The sequence below is a fragment of the Adiantum capillus-veneris genome, chromosome 9 (assembly GCF_014529385.1).
Source record: "Adiantum capillus-veneris isolate H3 chromosome 9, ASM1452938v2, whole genome shotgun sequence".
Classification (NCBI taxonomy): domain Eukaryota; kingdom Viridiplantae; phylum Streptophyta; class Polypodiopsida; order Polypodiales; family Pteridaceae; genus Adiantum; species Adiantum capillus-veneris.
The window spans coordinates 68,439,373-68,445,976 of NC_140939.1; the positions used below are offsets into that span (position 1 = coordinate 68,439,373).

At 42.1% G+C, this 6,604-nt stretch overlaps 1 pseudogene; it reads right to left on the bottom strand.

The window, feature by feature from the left end:
- Positions 1-5,354: 5,354 nt before the first annotated feature.
- LOC147450628 (uncharacterized) lies at positions 5,355-6,133 on the bottom strand (annotated as a pseudogene).
- Positions 6,134-6,604: the final 471 nt, after the last annotated feature.

Consider the following 6,604-nt stretch of genomic DNA (forward strand, 5'->3'; position numbering starts at 1 on the left):
AAGTTCTTTCTCACAAGGAGATGCAGTGCGGGCAGCTTTTCATACTGTTCAAAGGATCATCTGAGTAAGTTTATAAACCACAATATTTTTTACAGATGGCAGGCCGAGCAGTTTAAAGATTGTCTACGTATCTTCCCTGAAGATGTGGTAGTGTTAGTGGTGGATTTTGCTGAAAATTACACTTTCAAAGAACAGAACGAGATTTAATCGATGCATTGGTTTTCTAGCCAGGTGACAATCTTCGTTCACATTACATATGTGAGGATTTCAGGTAGTGTCTAAAAATCCTATCATTTCTATATATCTAATGATAAAAGCCATGAAACTCTTCTTGTCCAGCATTGCTTTATGCTCCATTATGGTTGGTTGAAAGAGCTAGGCATATTACTCAAAGAACATTGGGTCTGGTTAGATGGAGTAGCCTCGTAGTTCAAAGCAAAGAGGACTTTTTATTTTGTTGCTCGATATGGAACTCTGACAAGTTTGAAAATGACACATCACTTTTTAGGTTCAGGTCATGGGAAGGGCAAACATGATGGTGCAGGTGTTGTTATTAAGAGGCATCTCACGCAGGAGCAGTTAAAGCCAGACTGTGTGAAATTACAATGTGCAGCAGAGGTGGTGCCATTTTTTAGAGAAACCATGTCCAATGGTGCTACAGCCATGTATTTTTTGTAGGTACAACCAGTTACTCAATTGTTCTGGAGGTCAAAGTAGGTGATGTGGATAGAAGCCAACGGCGGGATTGTAAATCTGTGCCTAATGCACGTGGGTTACATTGTGTCAGCAGCTACTCCTTAACAAATGGAAAACTTCTTAGGTATCGGCAATTCTCATGCTTTTGTAGTTCTTGTTTGCAAGGCAGCTGGAGGAGGTGTTCGAACAAATCACACGTTTCTGCATGGAATTATGTTACCCTTGAACCTACAGATGATGTCGAAGATGATGATGAGATTGAAGAGTTTGCATATGAAGGACACCATGATGCTTTGAGTGATGCACTTCATGTTGGTGACAATTTTGCTGTTATAGCTCCTCATGACAATAAGGAGCTTGTGGATTTATATGTCTTGAAATGTACATAAAAAAAGACTCAAACTAAAGCTTTGCTAAGAGATGCATGGGGGAATGTTTGCAATGCCGGTTCAGTTATTGTCAAAGGAGTTTGGTACGAACAAGCAAAAGAAAATCCCTATGAGTTCAAGCTATTAAATTATGATCCTGAAACCACCTTGCAATCTCACCTTGTACGAGCTATTAAGTTCCCAATGCAGAAAGTGGGACGTACAAGAAAATTCTTACTTTCCTCAGAAACATATGAGGCTATTTACAATAGCACTCCTTTTGATGTATAACATTCCTAGTTCTAATCTAAGCTGCTTTTGAGGGCCCTTCAGCATCTCTCTTTTTTTTTTCTTTGGGGGAATCTCCGTAATCTTTGTGTTGAGCATCACCCTGTTTTGCAATTGCTTGAATCGTGTCTAAAATGCCTATGTGATATCCTAAGGAAAATAGCATGAACACTTTGTCAAAAGCCTTTCCCTAAAAAAGGAGATGAGGGCAACTCCAGATGAGACTTTCACATGCAGCCGGCCATTCAAGGGTTCGATGCCCCTGACCGGACAACCAACCGATGACGGATCTCGCACATGCACAGCAGGCGTTTGCTCAATGGTTGTGTTGACAGAGGATAAGGTCATCTTTTCCAGTCCCGTAGCAGCAGGTGTTAGCAGTCTTTTGCAGGCTCTTGCTTCTCTCCCGCCTTCGCCATCAGCACCGTTATAGCTGGAGGTCGTGAGGGGGGGAGGGGGGGGGGGGGGGGGGGGTCATCACGTTGGGGGAGATAAGGAGCTTTTCAGAATAAGTGCAGGGGCATGCAAACGTGGCAGCACTTTTTGAACGTTCGAGGCTGCATGTGCGAGTCCTAAGAGACAATGGACATGTGACTCTGGTAAATGCTGAATACATCTGATGCATGAATGATCATGATCACTAGAACCAACCCAAGTGCCCACCAGTACTCTCGCGTGTACATTAGGCCATAAGAAATAAATCATCTCCACAATAGACATAGAAAAATTAAACAAGTGTAGCTAAGTAGCTGCAAGGGTAGATACTATGCAGACTGGTAGCTGCCCTTAACATTTCCTAGTATTAGAAGCTGTGTTAAGTACTTGTAATTGTGCAACTATGGAGGTGTAGTGATGAACAATGCAAAAACGTAAACAAGTGTACAAGTTAACAAAAGCTGCTTTACTACATTGAGAATTGGAAGCTGCTTTACTACATTGTGTCAGCATTACAAATGAGAAAAATACTCCATAAGTCAGTAAATGGTTATCATTTTACATTGCTTATCATGGTTACATGTTAGGATAATATATCTAGCCATAATACTCTAGACGTCACTGCTTTAAGATCCTAATGCTCAGGTTATTGATCGGTCTCGACAGCGCACAATCCTCGGCATACTTGAGGCGATCTTCCGCACAAAGCCAAGCCATGAGCCAAGATCTTACAGTTGTTGTAAGATATCCTTGAATCTCAGTGGTTCTGATTTTTCATATTCTTCACAATGCAGAAAGTGCTTGGAGGATTCCACAACTGCTTGTACTGTGTGCCATCCACTAGAATTGTGGACGTAGCAGTGTACTGACCTCTTTTCTCCTAGAATTCACTTAGCTTCTTGTAAAATACAGGCTTTCCACCAGTTATCTTGAATCTAGTATCTCTTACACAATCCTGCTGTGCAAGAATTTCCTTGAATTGGGGAAACTGATCAAAAAAACAGGCACTCAACATGTTTTCTGTTTTAGTCTTCATGCAGCAGGTCTACACAAATACGTCAAAGTGCACAAGGCACCAGTCCAAGAGTGTAGGTGCATCCCTTTTATACCCAGCACCCCTACTATGTCTACAATTTCTAGATCATTCCAGTAGGTAGGCTTACGTGAACGGTACCTCTTGTCTAATGAAGTCAGCAGGACACCATTAATATCAAGGATTAGAGTTGGCTTACTCTCAAATAATATGTTCCCAGGATCCTCCCATGGATGAGACACCGTCCCATCATTGTTCCTAACATAATCTGCAACACCACCTACACCTCCTCCATCCTCCCTTTGACGAGACACCATCCCATCATCGTGCCTTACATATTCTATACCACCTGCACCAACTGCACCAATTGCACAACCTGCATCACCACCTGCATCCACATATGATTCACCATCTTCCTGAGGTGGTTCATAATTTTCATTGGTAATCTCCGTGTCCTCACCTGCACAACTTGCTTCACCACCTGCATCCACAGATGCATCACCATCTTCCCAAGGTGATTCAAACTTTTCAATGATAATGTCTGTGTCTTCACCTGCACTGCGTGCACCAACTGCACCAACTGCATCCACAGATGCGTCACCATCTTCCCAAGGTGGTTCAGACTTATCAATTGTAATCTCTGTGTCATCACTTGCACCCCCTACACCAATTGCACCAACTGCACAACTTGCATCACCACCTGCATCCACAGATGCATCACCATTTTCCCTTCAAGGTTCAGACTTTTTCATGATAATCTCCGTGTCCTCACCTGTATTGAGGACAAAAAACTCCGTGTTTTTATCCTCTTGGTCATCAATGCTGCTAGCACATGGTACTTGGCCCTCAACTCTAAATGAACCATCTACATCAGGAGGGTCTTTCATAGTAGATTGGGCTATCATACTTATTATGTGATCAAGATTGTCAATGTTGCTAGTGGCAGCATCTGAACATAAAAACAATGATGGACAGGACAAAAAAAATTTGATTTTGGCTTTCTTAAATCATAGGAAATGGAGAATTGTTACAAAGCCAAAAACGGCGACAGGATTTAGGAAAAGAGCCAAAAATGGGGATAGGCTACAAAGAAAAAATATCAAGACTATGTTTGGAGTCTTTTTCTGACTCTGGTTGTTGTAGCACCTTTTCTTCCAGATTCCATGTTACTATTTTCTCCAGTCTCTATGGCTAATTGGTCCTTTGATGTCTTTGTTTGCCCTTCTGCATCCTCTGTAGACTTTTTGGCAGCTCCATCTTCTAGTAGTAAGCAATCTAACAGTGGTGGTTAACAGAATAAAAGCCTGGCAACAACCTTTATCTAATCATCGTCCTTCTCAGCATGTACCAACACCTTAAATTATTTTCTTCACAATAAGAAATTAAGAACAAGTTTTCAAGTTACATGCAGGGTCAGCATGACAATAGAAGCTACCACGCAAACAATAATAAGCTACCAGTACTACCAAATGCTATCCTAGTAGCTAAATTTCCCCCTTCCATCATGGTAGCTATAGATGCTATCATGGTAGCTACCAATGTTATCTTGGTATCTACCTTGTCACTTGCAGGACTTCCTTGGCAGAATGGCAGCTCATGGCAGAATGGCAGCTACCAATGCAATCCTGGTAGCCACCTTGTCACTTGCAGGACTTCCTTGGTAGAATGGCAGCTACCAATGCAATCCTGGTAGCCACCTTGTCAATTGCAAGACTTCCTTGGCAGAATGGTAGCTACCACTATTATACTAGTAGCTACCAGGGTTGACAGTGAGAACTTCCTTGTCACCAACAGGAGTTCCATGGTAAAACAATAGCTAATGGAAGAATGGTAGCTACCTTGCCACCAGCAAGACTTCCATGGGAGAATAGTAGCTCATGGAAGAATGGTAGCCACATCCATACTGGTAGCTAGCTGTACGAGGATTAGCATGACAGCTACCACTATGAGAGTGGTAGCTACCAGTATTGTACTAGTAGCTACCAGTCTTGTATTAGTAGCTACAATTAGCAGGGTTCCCTTGATAACAAAAACACAAAAAAACAGATAAATTTAAGCTCAATGCTACAAATGCAGCAGGGTGTATACCATGGTCCATGCTTAAGGGCACTGATGAGGGTTTGGTGTCTGATTGCACTTCTTGGAAATTGGCATTCGTACTACCGAGGATCACCAAAGACCGCATGGTATGCAAAATCAGTTGCATTCATCCCATCTCCATGCATGTTTCTTTGCTTGCAACAAGATGGCCAAAATAGTACATGTGAAAGGCATGATTACAGGGCAACAAAAACATGCCAAGTGCATCGTCGTTGTACATCGTCAACCCACAAGCACTACAAACTTTGTCCAAAGGCAAGGTGCCCATATCCAGAGGTGGAACTTTTGGCGGAGGTGCAGACAACAAAACTGTACTTATTTTGACCTACATGGTCTTCAAAAAATCCATTCGCGCCTGTGCACACTCCTCCACTTCTTGTGTAAAATCTCTCTCCTTTAGAGCACTATCCATAGCATCAAGTGGTGCCTTCTTCTCAACTACCACTTGCAATGTTTGGAGTGTTAGCGACAACCTGCCGAAGCTGCTCCACCTTCATTGCATCCACATCATCGACGCTACCTTCTGCCTTTAGTAATGCAGCCTCTGCATCTTTCAACTGGCCTCTGAGATTTTCCACTAGGAGGTTGGCACCTTCATTTTGGTGCACATCAGCCTGAAGCAATTCCAGCTTCTTAAAAGCTTCATTATACTCTGACAATGCAAAAGAATGCTTGCTTACAACTATGTTGTAAACAGTACTCTAACTCTGTAAGAGATGGTGGACCAAATAAATTCTTTTTCTGCACATCATCCATTGTATCGATCCGCAGTTTCCTGGGGTGCCTCCAAATGATCTGGAGTCCTTGTCATTCGCCACGAAGTGTTAGGGGTAGAGGAGGAATGGAAAGCTGTCCATCACTGCTTCTTTGCATGTAATTTTCCTGGATCCATATTTGTGACAATACTTTTTGAAAACAAGGCCCAGTCAACTTGTCCCTTCAATTGCTCATATAGAAAGCCTCTAGCAAATCCTTTAGTCACCTCCATACCATAATTTCCATGAGGTTCTTGATACAGGGATGTGAACAATACATAAAACTTGTTCCAGAGCTCTGGCTTCACTTCTCTACATTTTTCTTTGCTGCCCCTCTTCGGCACCTCCTTAAAGCATTTCAGCCAATCTTTGTTGGTGAAATCTACCTCAATCAGCAGTCGAGCATCCACTCCAGAGTTAGGGAGGTCGTATACTTCATGTACTTGAGGCTTTGTCATGCAAAAACCTGTCTTCCTTTCAAATGGCACATATGGAGTGCACCAATGGCCTTTGCCCTGTAAAATACAGGGAAAAACATAAGATCATAGTTGTTTCCATACGGCAAATGCATATAGGTATGGAAGTATGATTGGAGTATGGTTCAACACTTAAGCTTGAAACATACACGGCCATAAATTTACTGAAAACTTAGATAACTTATGCATGGTGAGCATTTATAATATCACAATTTTACAGAAGTTTTCACATTAAGCATCAATTGTTGCATTGAGCAGGAGCAGAAGCAGGCTGGGCATGTGCATGAATAGGCGGTACAACTACCTGTGTCCCAGATAGATAGCTACCATGTAACTACCACCTTGGTATTTCTTTGCTAAATGAACTTTTTGATTGGTAGCTGGCTAGCATAATGCTACCAACTTGTTATGTTTTTTGCAGAATGCTAAATGCTACAATCTTGATGATCTCTG